This window comes from Carassius carassius, chromosome 22 (assembly GCF_963082965.1).
Source record: "Carassius carassius chromosome 22, fCarCar2.1, whole genome shotgun sequence".
NCBI lineage: Eukaryota > Metazoa > Chordata > Actinopteri > Cypriniformes > Cyprinidae > Carassius > Carassius carassius.
The window spans coordinates 21223027-21249581 of record NC_081776.1 but is presented as its reverse complement, the minus strand read 5'-3'; the positions used below and the strand labels follow the sequence as shown (position 1 = coordinate 21249581).

Genomic DNA, 26555 nt, shown 5'->3' with positions numbered 1-26555 from the left:
TCCAGACTGGGCTACTGTTATGCTCCCTTGGCGGGTCTTCCGGCACGTACTATCAAGCCTCTGCAACTGATCCAGGATGCAGCAGCGAGAGTGGTCTTCAACGAGCCAAAGAAAGCCCACGTCACACCTCTCTTCATAATTTTGCACTGGCTACCAATAGCTGTTTGCATCAGATTCAAGATACTGATGTTTGCCTACAAGATAACCACTGGCTCTGCAGCAATATACCAAAAGTCGCTGGTTCAGACCTATGCTTGCGTTCTGCAAGGGACTGAGTTTGACACCCGTGGCTAAGAAAGAAAGAGTGAGGTTCTCTGTCCCCTTCCGTGTGGGTTTCCCTGTGTCTCCTGGGGTCAAAAGGCCACAGCTCCTCTTCAGGGAAGGTGAAATGATGTTTTGTGGAAAACTGTGAGGTTCCAGGTAAATTCCCTGAATCTCATCCAGCGACATTGCGTGTAGACCCGTGCCATCCTTTTGTACACAATGAAGTGAAAATACTGCATTCATGCTGGCTAACACTGAATGAAGGCAGTAATAGCATCCCTCTCATATTCATGTAACACATGGCCACATCCTCCTGAGGTTTTGTGAAGTTTCAATGGCCATATTGCTGCACTGGCCCGGTCCTGCAGATTTGCCTTATACAAAGTTCGGAAGATTAGACCCTTCCGATCAGAGCAGGCCACACAACTCCTTGTCCAAGCTCTTTGTTTTCTCCAGACTGGGCTACTGTTATGCTCCCTTGGCGGGTCTTCCGGCACGTACTATCAAGCCTCTGCAACTGATCCAGGATGCAGCAGCGAGAGTGGTCTTAAACGAGCCAAAGAAAGCCCACGTCACACCTTTCTTCATAATTTTGCACTGGCTACCAATAGCTGTTCGCATCAGATTCAAGATACTGATGTTTGCCTAAAAGATAACCACAGGCTCTGCAGCAATATACCTAAAGTCGCTGGTTCAGACCTATGCTTGCGTTCTGCAAGTGAACGACGCCTCGTGGTGCCATTCCAAAGAGGCACAAAATCACTCTCAAGGACCTTTTCCTGGACTGTTCCCAGCTGGTGGATCGGCTTGCCTATCTCAATTCAATCAGCGGAGGCTTTAACCATTTTCAAAAAGTGTCTAAAAACTCATCCTTGTCTTCAACGCCTGCCCAATGAATACTAGCATTTGCCAAATGCTGTGTTTTGTCAAAGTTAACATCCTGCTGGCTCAACGTAGCAGAAGACTGAAGTCTCTGTCTGCAGCCAAAGGATAGATCTGTCAGAAGTGGGATTCGAACCCACGCCTCCAGGGGAGACTGCGACCTGAACGCAGCACCTTAGACCGCTCGGCCATCTTGACACCCTTGATTGGCTAGGGATGGCCTGTTGGAGCCACACCTGAATGCAAGGATCTAGAAGCTACTTATTCTCTGTTTGGGCGCCCTTTATCCCACAAGCCTCGTTGGCGCAGTTAGGCAGCACGTCAGTCTCATAATCTGAAGGTCGTGAGTTCGAGCCTCACACGGGGCAGAGTGGTGCTTTTTTTCTGATCACTGAGAGCGCTTAGACCAGGGGTATCAAACTAAATTCCTTTAGGGCCCGAGCCCTGTAGAGTGTTGTTCCAACCCTTCTCAAACACACAAGGCATGTAGTTTTCAAATGAGCCTGAAGGCCATGATTAGTTGGATCAGGTGTGTTCAATCAGGCTTGAATCTAAACTCTGCAGGTCTCCGGCCTTCCAGGGACTGAGTTTGACACCCTTGGATTAGAACGAAAGAGTGAGGTTCTCTGTCCCCTTCCGTGTGGGTTTCCCTGTGTCTCCTGGGGGCAAAAGGCCACAGCTCCTCTTCAGGGCAGGTGAAATGATGTTTTGTGGAAAACTGTGAGGTTCCAGGTAAATTCCCTGAATCTCATCCAGCGACATTGCGTGTAGACCCGTGCCATCCTTTTATATACAATGAAGTGAAAATTCTGCATTCATGCTGGCTAACACTGAATGAAGGCAGTAATAGCATCCCTCTCATATTCATGTAACACATGGCCACATCCTCCTGAGGTTTTGTGAAGTTTCAAAGGCCATATTGCTGCACTGGCCCGGTCCTGCAGATTTGCCTTATACAAAGTTCTGAAGATTAGACCCTTCCGATCAGAGCAGGCCACACAACTCCTTGTCCAAGCTCTTTGTTTTCTCCAGACTGGGCTACTGTTATGCTCCCTTGGCGGGTCTTCCGGCACGTACTATCAAGCCTCTGCAACTGATCCAGGATGCAGCAGCGAGAGTGGTCTTAAACGAGCCAAAGAAAGCCCACGTCACACCTCTCTTCATAATTTTGCACTGGCTACCAATAGCTGTTCGCATCAGATTCAAGATACTGATGTTTGCCTACAAGATAACCACTGGCTCTGCAGCAATATACCTAAAGTCGCTGGTTCAGACCTATGCTTGCATTCTGCAAGGGACTGAGTTTGACACCCGTGGCTAAGAAAGAAAGAGTGAGGTTCTCTGTCCCCTTCCGTGTGGGTTTCCCTGTGTCTCCTGGGGGCAAAATGCCACAGCTCCTCTTCAGGGCAGGTGAAATGAGGTTTTGTGGAAAACTGTGAGGTTCCAGGTAAATTCCCTGAATCTCATCCAGCGACATTGCGTGTAGACCCGTGCCATCCTTTCATATACAATGAAGTGAAAATTCTGCATTCATGCTGGCTAACACTGCATGAAGGCAGTAATAGAATCCCTCTCATATTCATGTAACACATGGCCACGTCGTCCTGAGGTTTTGTGAAGTTTAAAAGGCCATATTGCTGCACTGGCCCGGTCCTGCAGATTTGCCTTATACAACGTTCGGGAGATTAGACCCTTCCGATCAGAGCAGGACACACAACTCCTTGTCCAAGCTCTTTGTTTTCTCCAGACTGGGCTACTGTTATGCTCCCTTGGCGGGTCTTCCGGCACGTACTATCAAGCCTCTGCAACTGATCCAGGATGCAGCAGCGAGAGTGGTCTTCAACGAGCCAAAGAAAGCCCACGTCACACCTCTCTTCATAATTTTGCACTGGCTACCAATAGCTGTTCGCATCAGATTCAAGATACTGATGTTTGCCTACAAGATAACCACTGGCTCTGCAGCAATATACCTAAAGTCGCTGGTTCAGACCTATGCTTGCGTTCTGCAAGTGAACGACGCCTCGTGGTGCCATCCCAAAGAGGCACAAAATCACTCTCAAGGACCTTTTCCTGGACTGTTCCCAGCTGGTGGATCGGCTTGCCTATCTCAATTCAATCAGCGGAGGCTTTAACCATTTTCAAAAAGTGTCTAAAAACTCATCCTTGTCTTCAACTTCTGCCCAATGAATACTAGCATTTGCCAAATGCTGTGTTTTGTCAAAGTTAACGCCCTGCTGGCTCAACGTAGCAGAAGACTGAAGTCTCTGTCTGCAGCCAAAGGATAGATCTGTCAGAAGTGGGATTCGAACCCACGCCTCCAGGGGAGACTGCGACCTGAACGCAGCGCCTTAGACCGCTCGGCCATCCTGACACACTTGGTTGGCTAGGGATGGCCTGTTGGAGCCACACCTGAATGCACGGATTTAGAAGCTACTTATTCTCTGTTTGGGCGCCCTTTAGCCCACAAGCCTCGTTGGCGCAGTTAGGCAGCGCGTCAGTCTCATAATCTGAAGGTCGTGAGTTCGAGCCTCACACGGGCAGAGTGGTTTTTTTTTCTGATCACTGAGAGCGCTTAGACCAGGGGTATCAAACTAAATTCCTTTAGGGCCCGAGCCCTGTAGAGTGTTCTTCCAACCCTTCTCAAACACACAAGGCATGTAGTTTTCAAATGAGCCTGAAGGCCATGATTAGTTGGATCAGGTGTGTTCAATCAGGCTTGAATCTAAACTCTGCAGGTCTCCGGCCTTCCAGGGACTGAGTTTGACACCCGTGGCTTAAAAAGAAAGAGTGAGGTTCTCTGTCCCCTTCTGTGTGGGTTTCCCTGTGTCTCCTGGGGGCAAAAGGCCACAGCTCCTCTTCAGGGAAGGTGAAATGATGTTTTGTGGAAAACTGTGAGGTTCCAGGTAAATTCCCTGAATCTCATCCAGCGACATTGCGTGTAGACCCGTGCCATCCTTTTGTACACAATGAAGTGAAAATACTGCATTCACGCTGGCTAACACTGAATGAAGGCAGTAATAGCATCCCTCTCATATTCATGTAACACATGGCCACATCCTCCTGAGGTTTTGTGAAGTTTCAATGGCCATATTGCTGCACTGGCCCGGTCCTGCAGATTTGCCTTATACAAAGTTCGGAAGATTAGACCCTTCCGATCAGAGCAGGCCACACAACTCCTTGTCCAAGCTCTTTGTTTTCTCCAGACTGGGCTACTGTTATGCTCCCTTGGCGGGTCTTCCGGCACGTACTATCAAGCCTCTGCAACTGATCCAGGATGCAGCAGCGAGAGTGGTCTTAAACGAGCCAAAGAAAGCCCACGTCACACCTTTCTTCATAATTTTGCACTGGCTACCAATAGCTGTTCGCATCAGATTCAAGATACTGATGTTTGCCTAAAAGATAACCACTGGCTCTGCAGCAATATACCTAAAGTCGCTGGTTCAGACCTATGCTTGCGTTCTGCAAATGAACCACGCCTTGTGGTGCCATCCCAAAGAGGCACAAAATCACTCTCAAGGACCTTTTCCTGGACTGTTCCCAGCTGGTGGATCGGCTTGCCTATCTCAATTCAATCAGCGGAGGCTTTAACCATTTTCAAAAAGTGTCTAAAAACTCATCCTTGTCTTCAACGCCTGCCCAATGAATACTAGCATTTGCGAAATGCTGTGTTTTGTCAAAGTTAACATCCTGCTGGCTCAACGTAGCAGAAGACTGAAGTCTCTGTCTGCAGCCAAAGGATAGATCTGTCAGAAGTGGGATTCGAACCCACGCCTCCAGGGGAGACTGCGACCTGAACGCAGCACCTTAGACCGCTCGGCCATCCTGACACCCTTGATTGGCTAGGGATGGCCTGTTGGAGCCACACCTGAATGCAAGGATCTAGAAGCTACTTATTCTCTGTTTGGGCCCCTTTATCCCACAAGCCTCGTTGGCGCAGTTAGGCAGCGCGTCAGTCTCATAATCTGAAGGTCGTGAGTTCGAGCCTCACACGGGCAGAGTGGTTTTTTTTTCTGATCACTGAGAGCGCTTAGACCAGGGGTATCAAACTAAATTCCTTTAGGGCCCGAGCCCTGTAGAGTGTTCTTCCAACCCTTCTCAAACACACAAGGCATGTAGTTTTCAAATGAGCCTGAAGGCCATGATTAGTTGGATCAGGTGTGTTCAATCAGGCTTGAATCTAAACTCTGCAGGTCTCCGGCCTTCCAGGGACTGAGTTTGACACCCGTGGCTTAAAAAGAAAGAGTGAGGTTCTCTGTCCCCTTCTGTGTGGGTTTCCCTGTGTCTCCTGGGGGCAAAAGGCCACAGCTCCTCTTCAGGGAAGGTGAAATGATGTTTTGTGGAAAACTGTGAGGTTCCAGGTAAATTCCCTGAATCTCATCCAGCGACATTGCGTGTAGACCCGTGCCATCCTTTTGTACACAATGAAGTGAAAATACTGCATTCACGCTGGCTAACACTGAATGAAGGCAGTAATAGCATCCCTCTCATATTCATGTAACACATGGCCACATCCTCCTGAGGTTTTGTGAAGTTTCAATGGCCATATTGCTGCACTGGCCCGGTCCTGCAGATTTGCCTTATACAAAGTTCGGAAGATTAGACCCTTCCGATCAGAGCAGGCCACACAACTCCTTGTCCAAGCTCTTTGTTTTCTCCAGACTGGGCTACTGTTATGCTCCCTTGGCGGGTCTTCCGGCACGTACTATCAAGCCTCTGCAACTGATCCAGGATGCAGCAGCGAGAGTGGTCTTAAACGAGCCAAAGAAAGCCCACGTCACACCTTTCTTCATAATTTTGCACTGGCTACCAATAGCTGTTCGCATCAGATTCAAGATACTGATGTTTGCCTAAAAGATAACCACTGGCTCTGCAGCAATATACCTAAAGTCGCTGGTTCAGACCTATGCTTGCGTTCTGCAAATGAACCACGCCTTGTGGTGCCATCCCAAAGAGGCACAAAATCACTCTCAAGGACCTTTTCCTGGACTGTTCCCAGCTGGTGGATCGGCTTGCCTATCTCAATTCAATCAGCGGAGGCTTTAACCATTTTCAAAAAGTGTCTAAAAACTCATCCTTGTCTTCAACGCCTGCCCAATGAATACTAGCATTTGCGAAATGCTGTGTTTTGTCAAAGTTAACATCCTGCTGGCTCAACGTAGCAGAAGACTGAAGTCTCTGTCTGCAGCCAAAGGATAGATCTGTCAGAAGTGGGATTCGAACCCACGCCTCCAGGGGAGACTGCGACCTGAACGCAGCACCTTAGACCGCTCGGCCATCCTGACACCCTTGATTGGCTAGGGATGGCCTGTTGGAGCCACACCTGAATGCAAGGATCTAGAAGCTACTTATTCTCTGTTTGGGCCCCTTTATCCCACAAGCCTCGTTGGCGCAGTTAGGCAGCGCGTCAGTCTCATAATCTGAAGGTCGTGAGTTCGAGCCTCACAAGGGGCAGAGTGGTGCTTTTTTTCTGATCACTGAGAGCGCTTAGACCAGGGGTATCAAACTAAATTCCTTTAGGGCCCGAGCCCTGTAGAGTGTTGTTCCAACCCTTCTCAAACACACAAGGCATGTAGTTTTCAAATGAGCCTGAAGGCCATGATTAGTTGGATCAGGTGTGTTCAATCAGGCTTGAATCTAAACTCTGCAGGTCTCCGGCCTTCCAGGGACTGAGTTTGACACCCGTGGATTAGAAAGAAAGAGTGAGGTTCTCTGTCCCCTTCCGTGTGGGTTTCCCTGTGTCTCCTGGGGGCAAAAGGCCACAGCTCCTCTTCAGGGCAGGTGAAATGATGTTTTGTGGAAAACTGTGAGGTTCCAGGTAAATTCCCTGAATCTCATCCAGCGACATTGCGTGTAGACCCGTGCCATCCTTTTATATACAATGAAGTGAAAATTCTGCATTCATGCTGGCTAACACTGAATGAAGGCAGTAATAGCATCCCTCTCATATTCATGTAACACATGGCCACATCCTCCTGAGGTTTTGTGAAGTTTCAAAGGCCATATTGCTGCACTGGCCCGGTCCTGCAGATTTGCCTTATACAAAGTTCTGAAGATTAGACCCTTCCGATCAGAGCAGGCCACACAACTCCTTGTCCAAGCTCTTTGTTTTCTCCAGACTGGGCTACTGTTATGCTCCCTTGGCGGGTCTTCCGGCACGTACTATCAAGCCTCTGCAACTGATCCAGGATGCAGCAGCGAGAGTGGTCTTAAACGAGCCAAAGAAAGCCCACGTCACACCTCTCTTCATAATTTTGCACTGGCTACCAATAGCTGTTCGCATCAGATTCAAGATACTGATGTTTGCCTACAAGATAACCACTGGCTCTGCAGCAATATACCTAAAGTCGCTGGTTCAGACCTATGCTTGCGTTCTGCAAGTGAACGACGCCTCGTCGTTCCAGGGACTGAGTTTGACACCCGTGGCTAAGAAAGAAAGAGTGAGGTTCTCTGTCCCCTTCCGTGTGGGTTTCCCTGTGTCTCCTGGGGGCAAAATGCCACAGCTCCTCTTCAGGGCAGGTGAAATGAGGTTTTGTGGAAAACTGTGAGGTTCCAGGTAAATTCCCTGAATCTCATCCAGCGACATTGCGTGTAGACCCGTGCCATCCTTTCATATACAATGAAGTGAAAATTCTGCATTCATGCTGGCTAACACTGCATGAAGGCAGTAATAGAATCCCTCTCATATTCATGTAACACATGGCCACGTCGTCCTGAGGTTTTGTGAAGTTTAAAAGGCCATATTGCTGCACTGGCCCGGTCCTGCAGATTTGCCTTATACAACGTTCGGGAGATTAGACCCTTCCGATCAGAGCAGGCCACACAACTCCTTGTCCAAGCTCTTTGTTTTCTCCAGACTGGGCTACTGTTATGCTCCCTTGGCGGGTCTTCCGGCACGTACTATCAAGCCTCTGCAACTGATCCAGGATGCAGCAGCGAGAGTGGTCTTCAACGAGCCAAAGAAAGCCCACGTCACACCTCTCTTCATAATTTTGCACTGGCTACCAATAGCTGTTCGCATCAGATTCAAGATACTGATGTTTGCCTACAAGATAACCACTGGCTCTGCAGCAATATACCTAAAGTCGCTGGTTCAGACCTATGCTTGCGTTCTGCAAGGGACTGAGTTTGACACCCGTGGCTAAGAAAGAAAGAGTGAGGTTCTCTGTCCCCTTCCGTGTGGGTTTCCCTGTGTCTCCTGGGGTCAAAAGGCCACAGCTCCTCTTCAGGGAAGGTGAAATGATGTTTTGTGGAAAACTGTGAGGTTCCAGGTAAATTCCCTGAATCTCATCCAGCGACATTGCGTGTAGACCCGTGCCATCCTTTTGTACACAATGAAGTGAAAATACTGCATTCATGCTGGCTAACACTGAATGAAGGCAGTAATAGCATCCCTCTCATATTCATGTAACACATGGCCACATCCTCCTGAGGTTTTGTGAAGTTTCAATGGCCATATTGCTGCACTGGCCCGGTCCTGCAGATTTGCCTTATACAAAGTTCGGAAGATTAGACCATTCCGATCAGAGCAGGCCACACAACTCCTTGTCCAAGCTCTTTGTTTTCTCCAGACTGGGCTACTGTTATGCTCCCTTGGCGGGTCTTCCGGCACGTACTATCAAGCCTCTGCAACTGATCCAGGATGCAGCAGCGAGAGTGGTCTTAAACGAGCCAAAGAAAGCCCACGTCACACCTTTCTTCATAATTTTGCACTGGCTACCAATAGCTGTTCGCATCAGATTCAAGATACTGATGTTTGCCTAAAAGATAACCACAGGCTCTGCAGCAATATACCTAAAGTCGCTGGTTCAGACCTATGCTTGCGTTCTGCAAGTGAACGACGCCTCGTGGTGCCATTCCAAAGAGGCACAAAATCACTCTCAAGGACCTTTTCCTGGACTGTTCCCAGCTGGTGGATCGGCTTGCCTATCTCAATTCAATCAGCGGAGGCTTTAACCATTTTCAAAAAGTGTCTAAAAACTCATCCTTGTCTTCAACGCCTGCCCAATGAATACTAGCATTTGCCAAATGCTGTGTTTTGTCAAAGTTAACATCCTGCTGGCTCAACGTAGCAGAAGACTGAAGTCTCTGTCTGCAGCCAAAGGATAGATCTGTCAGAAGTGGGATTCGAACCCACGCCTCCAGGGGAGACTGCGACCTGAACGCAGCACCTTAGACCGCTCGGCCATCCTGACACCCTTGATTGGCTAGGGATGGCCTGTTGGAGCCACACCTGAATGCAAGGATCTAGAAGCTACTTATTCTCTGTTTGGGCGCCCTTTATCCCACAAGCCTCGTTGGCGCAGTTAGGCAGCGCGTCAGTCTCATAATCTGAAGGTCGTGAGTTCGAGCCTCACACGGGGCAGAGTGGTGCTTTTTTTCTGATCACTGAGAGCGCTTAGACCAGGGGTATCAAACTAAATTCCTTTAGGGCCCGAGCCCTGTAGAGTGTTGTTCCAACCCTTCTCAAACACACAAGGCATGTAGTTTTCAAATGAGCCTGAAGGCCATGATTAGTTGGATCAGGTGTGTTCAATCAGGCTTGAATCTAAACTCTGCAGGTCTCCGGCCTTCCAGGGACTGAGTTTGACACCCTTGGATTAGAAAGAAAGAGTGAGGTTCTCTGTCCCCTTCCGTGTGGGTTTCCCTGTGTCTCCTGGGGGCAAAAGGCCACAGCTCCTCTTCAGGGCAGGTGAAATGATGTTTTGTGGAAAACTGTGAGGTTCCAGGTAAATTCCCTGAATCTCATCCAGCGACATTGCGTGTAGACCCGTGCCATCCTTTTATATACAATGAAGTGAAAATTCTGCATTCATGCTGGCTAACACTGAATGAAGGCAGTAATAGCATCCCTCTCATATTCATGTAACACATGGCCACATCCTCCTGAGGTTTTGTGAAGTTTCAAAGGCCATATTGCTGCACTGGCCCGGTCCTGCAGATTTGCCTTATACAAAGTTCTGAAGATTAGACCCTTCCGATCAGAGCAGGCCACACAACTCCTTGTCCAAGCTCTTTGTTTTCTCCAGACTGGGCTACTGTTATGCTCCCTTGGCGGGTCTTCCGGCACGTACTATCAAGCCTCTGCAACTGATCCAGGATGCAGCAGCGAGAGTGGTCTTCAACGAGCCAAAGAAAGCCCACGTCACACCTCTCTTCATAATTTTGCACTGGCTACCAATAGCTGTTCGCATCAGATTCAAGATACTGATGTTTGCCTACAAGATAACCACTGGCTCTGCAGCAATATACCTAAAGTCGCTGGTTCAGACCTATGCTTGCATTCTGCAAGGGACTGAGTTTGACACCCGTGGCTAAGAAAGAAAGAGTGAGGTTCTCTGTCCCCTTCCGTGTGGGTTTCCCTGTGTCTCCTGGGGGCAAAATGCCACAGCTCCTCTTCAGGGCAGGTGAAATGAGGTTTTGTGGAAAACTGTGAGGTTCCAGGTAAATTCCCTGAATCTCATCCAGCGACATTGCGTGTAGACCCGTGCCATCCTTTCACATACAATGAAGTGAAAATTCTGCATTCATGCTGGCTAACACTGCATGAAGGCAGTAATAGAATCCCTCTCATATTCATGTAACACATGGCCACGTCGTCCTGAGGTTTTGTGAAGTTTAAAAGGCCATATTGCTGCACTGGCCCGGTCCTGCAGATTTGCCTTATACAACGTTCGGGAGATTAGACCCTTCCGATCAGAGCAGGCCACACAACTCCTTGTCCAAGCTCTTTGTTTTCTCCAGACTGGGCTACTGTTATGCTCCCTTGGCGGGTCTTCCGGCACGTACTATCAAGCCTCTGCAACTGATCCAGGATGCAGCAGCGAGAGTGGTCTTCAACGAGCCAAAGAAAGCCCACGTCACACCTCTCTTCATAATTTTGCACTGGCTACCAATAGCTGTTCGCATCAGATTCAAGATACTGATGTTTGCCTACAAGATAACCACTGGCTCTGCAGCAATATACCTAAAGTCGCTGGTTCAGACCTATGCTTGCGTTCTGCAAGTGAACGACGCCTCGTGGTGCCATCCCAAAGAGGCACAAAATCACTCTCAAGGACCTTTTCCTGGACTGTTCCCAGCTGGTGGATCGGCTTGCCTATCTCAATTCAATCAGCGGAGGCTTTAACCATTTTCAAAAAGTGTCTAAAAACTCATCCTTGTCTTCAACTTCTGCCCAATGAATACTAGCATTTGCCAAATGCTGTGTTTTGTCAAAGTTAACGCCCTGCTGGCTCAACGTAGCAGAAGACTGAAGTCTCTGTCTGCAGCCAAAGGATAGATCTGTCAGAAGTGGGATTCGAACCCACGCCTCCAGGGGAGACTGCGACCTGAACGCAGCACCTTAGACCGCTCGGCCATCCTGACACACTTGGTTGGCTAGGGATGGCCTGTTGGAGCCACACCTGAATGCACGGATCTAGAAGCTACTTATTCTCTGTTTGGGCGCCCTTTAGCCCACAAGCCTCGTTGGCGCAGTTAGGCAGCGCGTCAGTCTCATAATCTGAAGGTCGTGAGTTCGAGCCTCACACGGGCAGAGTGGTTTTTTTTTCTGATCACTGAGAGCGCTTAGACCAGGGGTATCAAACTAAATTCCTTTAGGGCCCGAGCCCTGTAGAGTGTTCTTCCAACCCTTCTCAAACACACAAGGCATGTAGTTTTCAAATGAGCCTGAAGGCCATGATTATTTGGATCAGGTGTGTTCAATCAGGCTTGAATCTAAACTCTGCAGGTCTCCGGCCTTCCAGGGACTGAGTTTGACACCCGTGGCTTAAAAAGAAAGAGTGAGGTTCTCTGTCCCCTTCTGTGTGGGTTTCCCTGTGTCTCCTGGGGGCAAAAGGCCACAGCTCCTCTTCAGGGAAGGTGAAATGATGTTTTGTGGAAAACTGTGAGGTTCCAGGTAAATTCCCTGAATCTCATCCAGCGACATTGCGTGTAGACCCGTGCCATCCTTTTGTACACAATGAAGTGAAAATACTGCATTCATGCTGGCTAACACTGAATGAAGGCAGTAATAGCATCCCTCTCATATTCATGTAACACATGGCCACATCCTCCTGAGGTTTTGTGAAGTTTCAATGGCCATATTGCTGCACTGGCCCGGTCCTGCAGATTTGCCTTATACAAAGTTCGGAAGATTAGACCCTTCCGATCAGAGCAGGCCACACAACTCCTTGTCCAAGCTCTTTGTTTTCTCCAGACTGGGCTACTGTTATGCTCCCTTGGCGGGTCTTCCGGCACGTACTATCAAGCCTCTGCAACTGATCCAGGATGCAGCAGCGAGAGTGGTCTTAAACGAGCCAAAGAAAGCCCACGTCACACCTTTCTTCATAATTTTGCACTGGCTACCAATAGCTGTTCGCATCAGATTCAAGATACTGATGTTTGCCTAAAAGATAACCACTGGCTCTGCAGCAATATACCTAAAGTCGCTGGTTCAGACCTATGCTTGCGTTCTGCAAGTGAACCACGCCTTGTGGTGCCATCCCAAAGAGGCACAAAATCACTCTCAAGGACCTTTTCCTGGACTGTTCCCAGCTGGTGGATCGGCTTGCCTATCTCAATTCAATCAGCGGAGGCTTTAACCATTTTCAAAAAGTGTCTAAAAACTCATCCTTGTCTTCAACGCCTGCCCAATGAATACTAGCATTTGCGAAATGCTGTGTTTTGTCAAAGTTAACATCCTGCTGGCTCAACGTAGCAGAAGACTGAAGTCTCTGTCTGCAGCCAAAGGATAGATCTGTCAGAAGTGGGATTCGAACCCACGCCTCCAGGGGAGACTGCGACCTGAACGCAGCACCTTAGACCGCTCGGCCATCCTGACACCCTTGATTGGCTAGGGATGGCCTGTTGGAGCCACACCTGAATGCAAGGATCTAGAAGCTACTTATTCTCTGTTTGGGCACCCTTTATCCCACAAGCCTCGTTGGCGCAGTTAGGCAGTGCGTCAGTCTCATAATCTGAAGGTCGTGAGTTCGAGCCTCACACGGGGCAGAGTGGTGCTTTTTTTCTGATCACTGAAAGCGCTTAGACCAGGGGTATCAAACTAAATTCCTTTAGGGCCCGAGCCCTGTAGAGTGTTGTTCCAACCCTTCTCAAACACACAAGGCATGTAGTTTTCAAATGAGCCTGAAGGCCATGATTAGTTGGATCAGGTGTGTTCAATCAGGCTTGAATCTAAACTCTGCAGGTCTCCGGCCTTCCAGGGACTGAGTTTGACACCCGTGGATTAGAAAGAAAGAGTGAGGTTCTCTGTCCCCTTCCGTGTGGGTTTCCCTGTGTCTCCTGGGGGCAAAAGGCCACAGCTCCTCTTCAGGGCAGGTGAAATGATGTTTTGTGGAAAACTGTGAGGTTCCAGGTAAATTCCCTGAATCTCATCCAGCGACATTGCGTGTAGACCCGTGCCATCCTTTTATATACAATGAAGTGAAAATTCTGCATTCATGCTGACTAACACTGAATGAAGGCAGTAATAGCATCCCTCTCATATTCATGTAACACATGGCCACATCCTCCTGAGGTTTTGTGAAGTTTCAAAGGCCATATTGCTGCACTGGCCCGGTCCTGCAGATTTGCCTTATACAAAGTTCGGAAGATTAGACCCTTCCGATCAGAGCAGCCACACAACTCCTTGTCCAAGCTCTTTGTTTTCTCCAGACTGGGCTACTGTTATGCTCCCTTGGCGGGTCTTCCGGCACGTACTATCAAGCATCTGCAACTGATCCAGGATGAAGCAGCGAGAGTGGTATTAAATGAGCCAAAGAAAGCCCCCGTCACACCTCTCTTCATAATTTTGCACTGGCTACCAATAGCTGTTCGCATCAGATTCAAGATACTGATGTTTGCCTACAAGATAAGCACTGGCTCTGCAGCAATATACCTAAAGTCGCTGGTTCAGACCTATGCTTGCGTTCTGCAAGTGAACGACGCCTCGTCGTTCCAGGGACTGAGTTTGACACCCGTGGCTAAGAAAGAAAGAGTGAGGTTCTCTGTCCCCTTCCGTGTGGGTTTCCCTGTGTCTCCTGGGGGCAAAATGCCACAGCTCCTCTTCAGGGCAGGTGAAATGAGGTTTTGTGGAAAACTGTGAGGTTCCAGGTAAATTCCCTGAATCTCATCCAGCGACATTGCGTGTAGACCCGTGCCATCCTTTCATATACAATGAAGTGAAAATTCTGCATTCATGCTGGCTAACACTGCATGAAGGCAGTAATAGAATCCCTCTCATATTCATGTAACACATGGCCACGTCGTCCTGAGGTTTTGTGAAGTTTAAAAGGCCATATTGCTGCACTGGCCCGGTCCTGCAGATTTGCCTTATACAACGTTCGGGAGATTAGACCCTTCCGATCAGAGCAGGCCACACAACTCCTTGTCCAAGCTCTTTGTTTTCTCCAGACTGGGCTACTGTTATGCTCCCTTGGTGGGTCTTCCGGCACGTACTATCAAGCCTCTGCAACTGATCCAGGATGCAGCAGCGAGAGTGGTCTTAAACGAGTCAAAGAAAGCCCACGTCACACCTTTCTTCATAATTTTGCACTGGCTACCAATAGCTGTTCGCATCAGATTCAAGATACTGATGTTTGCCTAAAAGATAACCACTGGCTCTGCAGCAATATATACCTAAAGTCGCTGGTTCAGACCTATGCTTGCGTTCTGCAAGTGAACGACGCCTCGTGGTGCCATCCCAAAGAGGCACAAAATCACTCTCAAGGACCTTTTCCTGGACTGTTCCCAGCTGGTGGATCGGCTTGCCTATCTCAATTCAATCAGCGGAGGCTTTAACCATTTTCAAAAAGTGTCTAAAAACTCATCCTTGTCTTCAACGCCTGCCCAATGAATACTAGCATTTGCCAAATGCTGTGTTTTGTCAAAGTTAACAACCTGCTGGCTCAACGTAGCAGAAGACTGAAGTCTCTGTCTGCAGCCAAAGGATAGATCTGTCAGAAGTGGGATTCGAACCCACGCCTCCAGGGGAGACTGCGACCTGAACGCAGCGACTTAGACCGCTCGGCCATCCTGACACCCTTGATTGGCTAGGGATGGCCTGTTGGATCCACACCTGAATGCAAGGATCTAGAAGCTACTTATTCTCTGTTTGGGCGCCCTTTATCCCACAAGCCTCGTTGGCGCAGTTAGGCAGCGCGTCAGTCTCATAATCTGAAGGTCGTGAGTTCGAGCCTCACACGGGGCAGAGTGGTGCTTTTTTTCTGATCACTGAGAGCGCTTAGACCAGGGGTATCAAACTAAATTCCTTTAGGGCCCGAGCCCTGTAGAGTGTTGTTCCAACCCTTCTCAAACACACAAGGCATGTAGTTTTCAAATGAGCCTGAAGGCCATGGTTAGTTGGATCAGGTGTGTTCAATCAGGCTTGAATCTAAACTCTGCAGGTCTCCGGCCTTCCAGGGACTGAGTTTGACACCCGTGGATTAGAAAGAAAGGGTGAGGTTCTCTGTCCCCTTCCGTGTGGGTTTCCCTGTGTCTCCTGGGGGCAAAAGGCCACAGCTCCTCTTCAGGGCAGGTGAAATGATGTTTTGTGGAAAACTGTGAGGTTCCAGGTAAATTCCCTGAATCTCATCCAGCGACATTGCATGTAGACCCGTGCCATCCTTTTATATACAATGAAGTGAAAATACTGCATTCATGCTGGCTAACACTGAATGAAGGCAGTAATAGCATCCCTCTCATTTTCATGTAACACATGGCCACATCCTCCTGAGGTTTTGTGAAGTTTCAAAGGCCATATTGCTGCACTGGCCCGGTCCTGCAGATTTGCCTTATACAAAGTTCTGAAGATTAGACCCTTCCGATCAGAGCAGGCCACAAAACTCCTTGTCCAAGCTCTTTGTTTTCTCCAGACTGGGCTACTGTTATGCTCCCTTGGCGGGTCTTCCGGCACGTACTATCAAGCCTCTGCAACTGATCCAGGATGCAGCAGCGAGAGTGGTCTTAAACGAGCCAAAGAAAGCCCACGTCACACCTCTCTTCATAATTTTGCACTGGCTACCAATAGCTGTTCACATCAGATTCAAGATACTGATGTTTGCCTACAAGATAACCACTGGCTCTGCAGCAATATACCTAAAGTCGCTGGTTCAGACCTATGCTTGCGTTCTGCAAGGGACTGAGTTTGACACCCGTGGCTAAGAAAGAAAGAGTGAGGTTCTCTGTCCCCTTCCGTGTGGGTTTCCCTGTGTCTCCTGGGGGCAAAATGCCACAGCTCCTCTTCAGGGCAGGTGAAATGAGGTTTTGTGGAAAACTGTGAGGTTCCAGGTAAATTCCCTGAATCTCATCCAGCGACATTGCGTGTAGACCCGTGCCATCCTTTCATATACAATGAAGTGAAAATTCTGCATTCATGCTGGCTAACACTGCATGAAGGCAGTAATAGAATCCCTCTCATATTCATGTAACACATGGCCACGTCGTCCTGAGGTTTTGTGAAGTTTCAAAGGCCATATTGCTGCACTGGCCCGGTCCTGCAGATTTGCCTTATACAACGTTCGGGAGATTAGACCCTTCCGATCAGAGCAGGCCACACAACTCCTTGTCCAAGCTCTTTGTTTTCTCCAGACTGGGCTACTGTTATGCTCCCTTGGCGGGTCTTCCGGCACGTACTATCAAGCCTCTGCAACTGATCCAGGATGCAGCAGCGAGAGTGGTCTTCAACGAGCCAAAGAAAGCCCACGTCACACCTCTCTTCATAATTTTGCACTGGCTACCAATAGCTGTTCGCATCAGATTCAAGATACTGATGTTTGCCTACAAGATAACCACTGGCTCTGCAGCAATGTACCTAAAGTCGCTGGTTCAGACCTATGCTTGCGTTCTGCAAGTGAACGACGCCTCGTGGTGCCATCCCAAAGAGGCACAAAATCACTCTCAAGGACCTTTTCCTGGACTGTTCCCAGCTGGTGGATCGGCTTGCCTATCTCAATTCAATCAGCGGAGGCTTTAACCATTTTCAAAAAGTGTCTAAAAACTCATCCTTGTCTTCAACGCCTGCCCAATGAATACTAGCATTTGCCAAATGCTGTGTTTTGTCAAAGTTAACATCCTGCTGGCTCAACGTAGCAGAAGACTGAAGTCTCTGTCTGCAGCCAAAGGATAGATCAGTCAGAAGTGGGATTCGAACCCACGCCTCCAGGGGAGACTGCGACCTGAACGCAGCGCCTTAGACCGCTCGGCCATCCTGACACCCTTGATTGGCTAGGGATGGCCTGTTGGATCCACACCTGAATGCAAGGATCTAGAAGCTACTTATTCTCTGTTTGGGCGCGCTTTATCCCACAAGCCTCGTTGGCGCAGTTAGGCAGCGCGTCAGTCTCATAATCTGAAGGTCGTGAGTTCGAGCCTCACACGGGGCAGAGTGGTGCTTTTTTTCTGATCACTGAGAGCGCTTAGACCAGGGGTATCAAACTAAATTCCTTTAGGGCCCGAGCCCTGTAGAGTGTTGTTCCAACCCTTCTCAAACACACAAGGCATGTAGTTTTCAAATGAGCCTGAAGGCCATGGTTAGTTGGATCAGGTGTGTTCAATCAGGCTTGAATCTAAACTCTGCAGGTCTCCGGCCTTCCAGGGACTGAGTTTGACACCCGTGGATTAGAAAGAAAGGGTGAGGTTCTCTGTCCCCTTCCGTGTGGGTTTCCCTGTGTCTCCTGGGGGCAAAAGGCCACAGCTCCTCTTCAGGGCAGGTGAAATGATGTTTTGTGGAAAACTGTGAGGTTCCAAGTAAATTCCCTGAATCTCATCCAGCGACATTGCATGTTGACCCGTGCCATCCTTTTATATACAATGAAGTGAAAATACTGCATTCATGCTGGCTAACACTGAATGAAGGCAGTAATAGCATCCCTCTCATTTTCATGTAACACATGGCCACATCCTCCTGAGGTTTTGTGAAGTTTCAAAGGCCATATTGCTGCACTGGCCCGGTCCTGCAGATTTGCCTTATACAAAGTTCTGAAGATTAGACCCTTCCGATCAGAGCAGGCCACAAAACTCCTTGTCCAAGCTCTTTGTTTTCTCCAGACTGGGCTACTGTTATGCTCCCTTGGCGGGTCTTCCGGCACGTACTATCAAGCCTCTGCAACTGATCCAGGATGCAGCAGCGAGAGTGGTCTTAAACGAGCCAAAGAAAGCCCACGTCACACCTCTCTTCATAATTTTGCACTGGCTACCAATAGCTGTTCACATCAGATTCAAGATACTGATGTTTGCCTACAAGATAACCACTGGCTCTGCAGCAATATACCTAAAGTCGCTGGTTCAGACCTATGCTTGCGTTCTGCAAGGGACTGAGTTTGACACCCGTGGCTAAGAAAGAAAGAGTGAGGTTCTCTGTCCCCTTCCGTGTGGGTTTCCCTGTGTCTCCTGGGGGCAAAATGCCACAGCTCCTCTTCAGGGCAGGTGAAATGAGGTTTTGTGGAAAACTGTGAGGTTCCAGGTAAATTCCCTGAATCTCATCCAGCGACATTGCGTGTAGACCCGTGCCATCCTTTCATATACAATGAAGTGAAAATTCTGCATTCATGCTGGCTAACACTGCATGAAGGCAGTAATAGAATCCCTCTCATATTCATGTAACACATGGCCACGTCGTCCTGAGGTTTTGTGAAGTTTCAAAGGCCATATTGCTGCACTGGCCCGGTCCTGCAGATTTGCCTTATACAACGTTCGGGAGATTAGACCCTTCCGATCAGAGCAGGCCACACAACTCCTTGTCCAAGCTCTTTGTTTTCTCCAGACTGGGCTACTGTTATGCTCCCTTGGCGGGTCTTCCGGCACGTACTATCAAGCCTCTGCAACTGATCCAGGATGCAGCAGCGAGAGTGGTCTTCAACGAGCCAAAGAAAGCCCACGTCACACCTCTCTTCATAATTTTGCACTGGCTACCAATAGCTGTTCGCATCAGATTCAAGATACTGATGTTTGCCTACAAGATAACCACTGGCTCTGCAGCAATGTACCTAAAGTCGCTGGTTCAGACCTATGCTTGCGTTCTGCAAGTGAACGACGCCTCGTGGTGCCATCCCAAAGAGGCACAAAATCACTCTCAAGGACCTTTTCCTGGACTGTTCCCAGCTGGTGGATCGGCTTGCCTATCTCAATTCAATCAGCGGAGGCTTTAACCATTTTCAAAAAGTGTCTAAAAACTCATCCTTGTCTTCAACGCCTGCCCAATGAATACTAGCATTTGCCAAATGCTGTGTTTTGTCAAAGTTAACATCCTGCTGGCTCAACGTAGCAGAAGACTGAAGTCTCTGTCTGCAGCCAAAGGATAGATCAGTCAGAAGTGGGATTCGAACCCACGCCTCCAGGGGAGACTGCGACCTGAACGCAGCGCCTTAGACCGCTCGGCCATCCTGACACCCTTGATTGGCTAGGGATGGCCTGTTGGATCCACACCTGAATGCAAGGATCTAGAAGCTACTTATTCTCTGTTTGGGCGCGCTTTATCCCACAAGCCTCGTTGGCGCAGTTAGGCAGCGCGTCAGTCTCATAATCTGAAGGTCGTGAGTTCGAGCCTCACACGGGGCAGAGTGGTGCTTTTTTTCTGATCACTGAGAGCGCTTAGACCAGGGGTATCAAACTAAATTCCTTTAGGGCCCGAGCCCTGTAGAGTGTTGTTCCAACCCTTCTCAAACACACAAGGCATGTAGTTTTCAAATGAGCCTGAAGGCCATGGTTAGTTGGATCAGGTGTGTTCAGTCAGGCTTGAATCTAAACTCTGCAGGTCTCCGGCCTTCCAGGGACTGAGTTTGACACCCGTGGATTAGAAAGAAAGGGTGAGGTTCTCTGTCCCCTTCCGTGTGGGTTTCCCTGTGTCTCCTGGGGGCAAAAGGCCACAGCTCCTCTTCAGGGCAGGTGAAATGATGTTTTGTGGAAAACTGTGAGGTTCCAAGTAAATTCCCTGAATCTCATCCAGCGACATTGCATGTTGACCCGTGCCATCCTTTTATATACAATGAAGTGAAAATACTGCATTCATGCTGGCTAACACTGAATGAAGGCAGTAATAGCATCCCTCTCATTTTCATGTAACACATGGCCACATCCTCCTGAGGTTTTGTGAAGTTTCAAAGGCCATATTGCTGCACTGGCCCGGTCCTGCAGATTTGCCTTATACAAAGTTCTGAAGATTAGACCCTTCCGATCAGAGCAGGCCACAAAACTCCTTGTCCAAGCTCTTTGTTTTCTCCAGACTGGGCTACTGTTATGCTCCCTTGGCGGGTCTTCCGGCACGTACTATCAAGCCTCTGCAACTGATCCAGGATGCAGCAGCGAGAGTGGTCTTAAACGAGCCAAAGAAAGCCCACGTCACACCTCTCTTCATAATTTTGCACTGGCTACCAATAGCTGTTCACATCAGATTCAAGATACTGATGTTTGCCTACAAGATAACCACTGGCTCTGCAGCAATATACCTAAAGTCGCTGGTTCAGACCTATGCTTGCGTTCTGCAAGGGACTGAGTTTGACACCCGTGGCTAAGAAAGAAAGAGTGAGGTTCTCTGTCCCCTTCCGTGTGGGTTTCCCTGTGTCTCCTGGGGGCAAAATGCCACAGCTCCTCTTCAGGGCAGGTGAAATGAGGTTTTGTGGAAAACTGTGAGGTTCCAGGTAAATTCCCTGAATCTCATCCAGCGACATTGCGTGTAGACCCGTGCCATCCTTTCATATACAATGAAGTGAAAATTCTGCATTCATGCTGGCTAACACTGCATGAAGGCAGTAATAGAATCCCTCTCATATTCATGTAACACATGGCCACGTCGTCCTGAGGTTTTGTGAAGTTTCAAAGGCCATATTGCTGCACTGGCCCGGTCCTGCAGATTTGCCTTATACAACGTTCGGGAGATTAGACCCTTCCGATCAGAGCAGGCCACACAACTCCTTGTCCAAGCTCTTTGTTTTCTCCAGACTGGGCTACTGTTATGCTCCCTTGGCGGGTCTTCCGGCACGTACTATCAAGCCTCTGCAACTGATCCAGGATGCAGCAGCGAGAGTGGTCTTCAACGAGCCAAAGAAAGCCCACGTCACACCTCTCTTCATAATTTTGCACTGGCTACCAATAGCTGTTCGCATCAGATTCAAGATACTGATGTTTGCCTACAAGATAACCACTAGCTCTGCAGCAATGTACCTAAAGTCGCTGGTTCAGACCTATGCTTGCGTTCTGCAAGTGAACGACGCCTCGTGGTGCCATCCCAAAGAGGCACAAAATCACTCTCAAGGACCTTTTCCTGGACTGTTCCCAGCTGGTGGATCGGCTTGCCTATCTCAATTCAATCAGCGGAGGCTTTAACCATTTTCAAAAAGTGTCTAAAAACTCATCCTTGTCTTCAACGCCTGCCCAATGAATACTAGCATTTGCCAAATGCTGTGTTTTGTCAAAGTTAACATCCTGCTGGCTCAACGTAGCAGAAGACTGAAGTCTCTGTCTGCAGCCAAAGGATAGATCAGTCAGAAGTGGGATTCGAACCCACGCCTCCAGGGGAGACTGCGACCTGAACGCAGCGCCTTAGACCGCTCGGCCATCCTGACACCCTTGATTGGCTAGGGATGGCCTGTTGGATCCACACCTGAATGCAAGGATCTAGAAGCTACTTATTCTCTGTTTGGGCGCCCTTTATCCCACAAGCCTCGTTGGCGCAGTTAGGCAGCGCGTCAGTCTCATAATCTGAAGGTCGTGAGTTCGAGCCTCACACGGGGCAGAGTGGTGCTTTTTTTCTGATCACTGAGAGCGCTTAGACCAGGGGTATCAAACTAAATTCCTTTAGGGCCCGAGCCCTGTAGAGTGTTGTTCCAACCCTTCTCAAACACACAAGGCATGTAGTTTTCAAATGAGCCTGAAGGCCATGGTTAGTTGGATCAGGTGTGTTCAATCAGGCTTGAATCTAAACTCTGCAGGTCTCCGGCCTTCCAGGGACTGAGTTTGACACCCGTGGATTAGAAAGAAAGGGTGAGGTTCTCTGTCCCCTTCCGTGTGGGTTTCCCTGTGTCTCCTGGGGGCAAAAGGCCACAGCTCCTCTTCAGGGCAGGTGAAATGATGTTTTGTGGAAAACTGTGAGGTTCCAGGTAAATTCCCTGAATCTCATCCAGCGACATTGCATGTTGACCCGTGCCATCCTTTTATATACAATGAAGTGAAAATACTGCATTCATGCTGGCTAACACTGAATGAAGGCAGTAATAGCATCCCTCTCATTTTCATGTAACACATGGCCACATCCTCCTGAGGTTTTGTGAAGTTTCAAAGGCCATATTGCTGCACTGGCCCGGTCCTGCAGATTTGCCTTATACAAAGTTCTGAAGATTAGACCCTTCCGATCAGAGCAGGCCACAAAACTCCTTGTCCAAGCTCTTTGTTTTCTCCAGACTGGGCTACTGTTATGCTCCCTTGGCGGGTCTTCCGGCACGTACTATCAAGCCTCTGCAACTGATCCAGGATGCAGCAGCGAGAGTGGTCTTAAACGAGCCAAAGATAGCCCACGTCACACCTCTCTTCATAATTTTGCACTGGCTACCAATAGCTGTTCGCATCAGATTCAAGATACTGATGTTTGCCTAAAAGATAACCACTGGCTCTGCAGCAATATACCTAAAGTCGCTGGTTCAGACCTATGCTTGCGTTCTGCAAGTGAACGACGCCTCGTGGTGCCATCCCAAAGAGGCACAAAATCACTCTCAAGGACCTTTTCCTGGACTGTTCCCAGCTGGTGGATCGGCTTGCCTATCTCAATTCAATCAGCGGAGGCTTTAACCATTTTCAAAAAGTGTCTAAAAACTCATCCTTGTCTTCAACGCCTGCCCAATGAATACTAGCATTTGCCAAATGCTGTGTTTTGTCAAAGTTAACAACCTGCTGGCTCAACGTAGCAGAAGACTGAAGTCTCTGTCTGCAGCCAAAGGATAGATCTGTCAGAAGTGGGATTCGAACCCACGCCTCCAGGGGAGACTGCGACCTGAACGCAGCGCCTTAGACCGCTCGGCCATCCTGACACCCTTGATTGGCTAGGGATGGCCTGTTGGATCCACACCTGAATGCAAGGATCTAGAAGCTACTTATTCTCTGTTTGGGCGCCCTTTATCCCACAAGCCTCGTTGGCGCAGTTAGGCAGCGCGTCAGTCTCATAATCTGAAGGTCGTGAGTTCGAGCCTCACACGGGGCAGAGTGGTGCTTTTTTTCTGATCACTGAGAGCGCTTAGACCAGGGGTATCAAACTAAATTCCTTTAGGGCCCGAGCCCTGTAGAGTGTTGTTCCAACCCTTCTCAAACACACAAGGCATGTAGTTTTCAAATGAGCCTGAAGGCCATGGTTAGTTGGATCAGGTGTGTTCAATCAGGCTTGAATCTAAACTCTGCAGGTCTCCGGCCTTCCAGGGACTGAGTTTGACACCCGTGGATTAGAAAGAAAGGGTGAGGTTCTCTGTCCCCTTCCGTGTGGGTTTCCCTGTGTCTCCTGGGGGCAAAAGGCCACAGCTCCTCTTCAGGGCAGGTGAAATGATGTTTTGTGGAAAACTGTGAGGTTCCAGGTAAATTCCCTGAATCTCATCCAGCGACATTGCATGTAGACCCGTGCCATCCTTTTATATACAATGAAGTGAAAATACTGCATTCATGCTGGCTAACACTGAATGAAGGCAGTAATAGCATCCCTCTCATTTTCATGTAACACATGGCCACATCCTCCTGAGGTTTTGTGAAGTTTCAAAGGCCATATTGCTGCACTGGCCCGGTCCTGCAGATTTGCCTTATACAAAGTTCTGAAGATTAGACCCTTCCGATCAGAGCAGGCCACAAAACTCCTTGTCCAAGCTCTTTGTTTTCTCCAGACTGGGCTACTGTTATGCTCCCTTGGCGGGTCTTCCGGCACGTACTATCAAGCCTCTGCAACTGATCCAGGATGCAGCAGCGAGAGTGGTCTTAAACGAGCCAAAGAAAGCCCACGTCACACCTCTCTTCATAATTTTGCACTGGCTACCAATAGCTGTTCACATCAGATTCAAGATACTGATGTTTGCCTACAAGATAACCACTGGCTCTGCAGCAATATACCTAAAGTCGCTGGTTCAGACCTATGCTTGCGTTCTGCAAGGGACTGAGTTTGACACCCGTGGCTAAGAAAGAAAGAGTGAAGTTCTCTGTCCCCTTCCGTGTGGGTTTCCCTGTGTCTCCTGGGGGCAAAATGCCACAGCTCCTCTTCAGGGCAGGTGAAATGAGGTTTTGTGGAAAACTGTGAGGTTCCAGGTAAATTCCCTGAATCTCATCCAGCGACATTGCGTGTAGACCCGTGCCATCCTTTCATATACAATGAAGTGAAAATTCTGCATTCATGCTGGCTAACACTGCATGAAGGCAGTAATAGAATCCCTCTCATATTCATGTAACACATGGCCACGTCGTCCTGAGGTTTTGTGAAGTTTCAAAGGCCATATTGCTGCACTGGCCCGGTCCTGCAGATTTGCCTTATACAACATTCGGGAGATTAGACCCTTCCGATCAGAGCAGGCCACACAACTCCTTGTCCAAGCTCTTTGTTTTCTCCAGACTGGGCTACTGTTATGCTCCCTTGGCGGGTCTTCCGGCACGTACTATCAAGCCTCTGCAACTGATCCAGGATGCAGCAGCGAGAGTGGTCTTCAACGAGCCAAAGAAAGCCCACGTCACACCTCTCTTCATAATTTTGCACTGGCTACCAATAGCTGTTCGCATCAGATTCAAGATACTGATGTTTGCCTACAAGATAACCACTGGCTCTGCCGCAATGTACCTAAAGTCGCTGGTTCAGACCTATGCTTGCGTTCTGCAAGTGAACGACGCCTCGTGGTGCCATCCCAAAGAGGCACAAAATCACTCTCAAGGACCTTTTCCTGGACTGTTCCCAGCTGGTGGATCGGCTTGCCTATCTCAATTCAATCAGCGGAGGCTTTAACCATTTTCAAAAAGTGTCTAAAAACTCATCCTTGTCTTCAACGCCTGCCCAATGAATACTAGCATTTGCCAAATGCTGTGTTTTGTCAAAGTTAACATCCTGCTGGCTCAACGTAGCAGAAGACTGAAGTCTCTGTCTGCAGCCAAAGGATAGATCAGTCAGAAGTGGGATTCGAACCCACGCCTCCAGGGGAGACTGCGACCTGAACGCAGCGCCTTAGACCGCTCGGCCATCCTGACACCCTTGATTGGCTAGGGATGGCCTGTTGGATCCACACCTGAATGCAAGGATCTAGAAGCTACTTATTCTCTGTTTGGGCGCCCTTTATCCCACAAGCCTCGTTGGCGCAGTTAGGCAGCGCGTCAGTCTCATAATCTGAAGGTCGTGAGTTCGAGCCTCACACGGGGCAGAGTGGTGCTTTTTTTCTGATCACTGAGAGCGCTTAGACCAGGGGTATCAAACTAAATTCCTTTAGGGCCCGAGCCCTGTAGAGTGTTGTTCCAACCCTTCTCAAACACACAAGGCATGTAGTTTTCAAATGAGCCTGAAGGCCATGGTTAGTTGGATCAGGTGTGTTCAATCAGGCTTGAATCTAAACTCTGCAGGTCTCCGGCCTTCCAGGGACTGAGTTTGACACCCGTGGATTAGAAAGAAAGGGTGAGGTTCTCTGTCCCCTTCCGTGTGGGTTTCCCTGTGTCTCCTGGGGGCAAAAGGCCACAGCTCCTCTTCAGGGCAGGTGAAATGATGTTTTGTGGAAAACTGTGAGGTTCCAGGTAAATTCCCTGAATCTCATCCAGCGACATTGCATGTTGACCCGTGCCATCCTTTTATATACAATGAAGTGAAAATACTGCATTCATGCTGGCTAACACTGAATGAAGGCAGTAATAGCATCCCTCTCATTTTCATGTAACACATGGCCACATCCTCCTGAGGTTTTGTGAAGTTTCAAAGGCCATATTGCTGCACTGGCCCGGTCCTGCAGATTTGCCTTATACAAAGTTCTGAAGATTAGACCCTTCCGATCAGAGCAGGCCACAAAACTCCTTGTCCAAGCTCTTTGTTTTCTCCAGACTGGGCTACTGTTATGCTCCCTTGGCGGGTCTTCCGACACGTACTATCAAGCCTCTGCAACTGATCCAGGATGCAGCAGCGAGAGTGGTCTTAAACGAGCCAAAGAAAGCCCACGTCACACCTCTCTTCATAATTTTGCACTGGCTACCAATAGCTGTTCACATCAGATTCAAGATACTGATGTTTGCCTACAAGATAACCACTGGCTCTGCAGCAATATACCTAAAGTCGCTGGTTCAGACCTATGCTTGCGTTCTGCAAGGGACTGAGTTTGACACCCGTGGCTAAGAAAGAAAGAGTGAGGTTCTCTGTCCCCTTCCGTGTGGGTTTCCCTGTGTCTCCTGGGGGCAAAATGCCACAGCTCCTCTTCAGGGCAGGTGAAATGAGGTTTTGTGGAAAACTGTGA

General features: G+C 48.8%; 23 non-coding genes across 23 annotated transcripts; 10 read left to right on the top strand and 13 right to left on the bottom strand.

The window, feature by feature from the left end:
• Positions 1-1261: 1261 nt before the first annotated feature.
• Positions 1262-1344, bottom strand: trnal-cag (transfer RNA leucine (anticodon CAG)). The gene has a single exon. It is a non-coding gene; the product is annotated as a tRNA-Leu (tRNA).
• A 96-nt stretch (positions 1345-1440) lies between these two features.
• trnam-cau (transfer RNA methionine (anticodon CAU)) lies at positions 1441-1514 on the top strand. The gene has a single exon. It is a non-coding gene; the product is annotated as a tRNA-Met (tRNA).
• Positions 1515-3434: 1920 nt separating this feature from the next.
• trnal-cag (transfer RNA leucine (anticodon CAG)) lies at positions 3435-3517 on the bottom strand. Its single transcript has one exon. It is a non-coding gene; the product is annotated as a tRNA-Leu (tRNA).
• A 1373-nt stretch (positions 3518-4890) lies between these two features.
• trnal-cag (transfer RNA leucine (anticodon CAG)) lies at positions 4891-4973 on the bottom strand. The gene has a single exon. It is a non-coding gene; the product is annotated as a tRNA-Leu (tRNA).
• Positions 4974-6345: 1372 nt separating this feature from the next.
• On the bottom strand, positions 6346-6428 carry trnal-cag (transfer RNA leucine (anticodon CAG)). Its single transcript has one exon. It is a non-coding gene; the product is annotated as a tRNA-Leu (tRNA).
• Positions 6429-6523: 95 nt separating this feature from the next.
• On the top strand, positions 6524-6597 carry trnam-cau (transfer RNA methionine (anticodon CAU)). The gene has a single exon. It is a non-coding gene; the product is annotated as a tRNA-Met (tRNA).
• A 2658-nt stretch (positions 6598-9255) lies between these two features.
• Positions 9256-9338, bottom strand: trnal-cag (transfer RNA leucine (anticodon CAG)). Its single transcript has one exon. It is a non-coding gene; the product is annotated as a tRNA-Leu (tRNA).
• A 96-nt stretch (positions 9339-9434) lies between these two features.
• Positions 9435-9508, top strand: trnam-cau (transfer RNA methionine (anticodon CAU)). The gene has a single exon. It is a non-coding gene; the product is annotated as a tRNA-Met (tRNA).
• Positions 9509-11428: 1920 nt separating this feature from the next.
• trnal-cag (transfer RNA leucine (anticodon CAG)) lies at positions 11429-11511 on the bottom strand. Its single transcript has one exon. It is a non-coding gene; the product is annotated as a tRNA-Leu (tRNA).
• A 1373-nt stretch (positions 11512-12884) lies between these two features.
• On the bottom strand, positions 12885-12967 carry trnal-cag (transfer RNA leucine (anticodon CAG)). The gene has a single exon. It is a non-coding gene; the product is annotated as a tRNA-Leu (tRNA).
• A 96-nt stretch (positions 12968-13063) lies between these two features.
• Positions 13064-13137, top strand: trnam-cau (transfer RNA methionine (anticodon CAU)). The gene has a single exon. It is a non-coding gene; the product is annotated as a tRNA-Met (tRNA).
• A 1944-nt stretch (positions 13138-15081) lies between these two features.
• trnal-cag (transfer RNA leucine (anticodon CAG)) lies at positions 15082-15164 on the bottom strand. Its single transcript has one exon. It is a non-coding gene; the product is annotated as a tRNA-Leu (tRNA).
• A 96-nt stretch (positions 15165-15260) lies between these two features.
• Positions 15261-15334, top strand: trnam-cau (transfer RNA methionine (anticodon CAU)). The gene has a single exon. It is a non-coding gene; the product is annotated as a tRNA-Met (tRNA).
• Positions 15335-17254: 1920 nt separating this feature from the next.
• Positions 17255-17337, bottom strand: trnal-cag (transfer RNA leucine (anticodon CAG)). Its single transcript has one exon. It is a non-coding gene; the product is annotated as a tRNA-Leu (tRNA).
• A 96-nt stretch (positions 17338-17433) lies between these two features.
• Positions 17434-17507, top strand: trnam-cau (transfer RNA methionine (anticodon CAU)). Its single transcript has one exon. It is a non-coding gene; the product is annotated as a tRNA-Met (tRNA).
• A 1920-nt stretch (positions 17508-19427) lies between these two features.
• On the bottom strand, positions 19428-19510 carry trnal-cag (transfer RNA leucine (anticodon CAG)). Its single transcript has one exon. It is a non-coding gene; the product is annotated as a tRNA-Leu (tRNA).
• Positions 19511-19606: 96 nt separating this feature from the next.
• Positions 19607-19680, top strand: trnam-cau (transfer RNA methionine (anticodon CAU)). The gene has a single exon. It is a non-coding gene; the product is annotated as a tRNA-Met (tRNA).
• A 1920-nt stretch (positions 19681-21600) lies between these two features.
• Positions 21601-21683, bottom strand: trnal-cag (transfer RNA leucine (anticodon CAG)). The gene has a single exon. It is a non-coding gene; the product is annotated as a tRNA-Leu (tRNA).
• A 96-nt stretch (positions 21684-21779) lies between these two features.
• Positions 21780-21853, top strand: trnam-cau (transfer RNA methionine (anticodon CAU)). Its single transcript has one exon. It is a non-coding gene; the product is annotated as a tRNA-Met (tRNA).
• A 1205-nt stretch (positions 21854-23058) lies between these two features.
• Positions 23059-23141, bottom strand: trnal-cag (transfer RNA leucine (anticodon CAG)). Its single transcript has one exon. It is a non-coding gene; the product is annotated as a tRNA-Leu (tRNA).
• A 96-nt stretch (positions 23142-23237) lies between these two features.
• trnam-cau (transfer RNA methionine (anticodon CAU)) lies at positions 23238-23311 on the top strand. The gene has a single exon. It is a non-coding gene; the product is annotated as a tRNA-Met (tRNA).
• Positions 23312-25231: 1920 nt separating this feature from the next.
• On the bottom strand, positions 25232-25314 carry trnal-cag (transfer RNA leucine (anticodon CAG)). Its single transcript has one exon. It is a non-coding gene; the product is annotated as a tRNA-Leu (tRNA).
• Positions 25315-25410: 96 nt separating this feature from the next.
• Positions 25411-25484, top strand: trnam-cau (transfer RNA methionine (anticodon CAU)). Its single transcript has one exon. It is a non-coding gene; the product is annotated as a tRNA-Met (tRNA).
• Positions 25485-26555: the final 1071 nt, after the last annotated feature.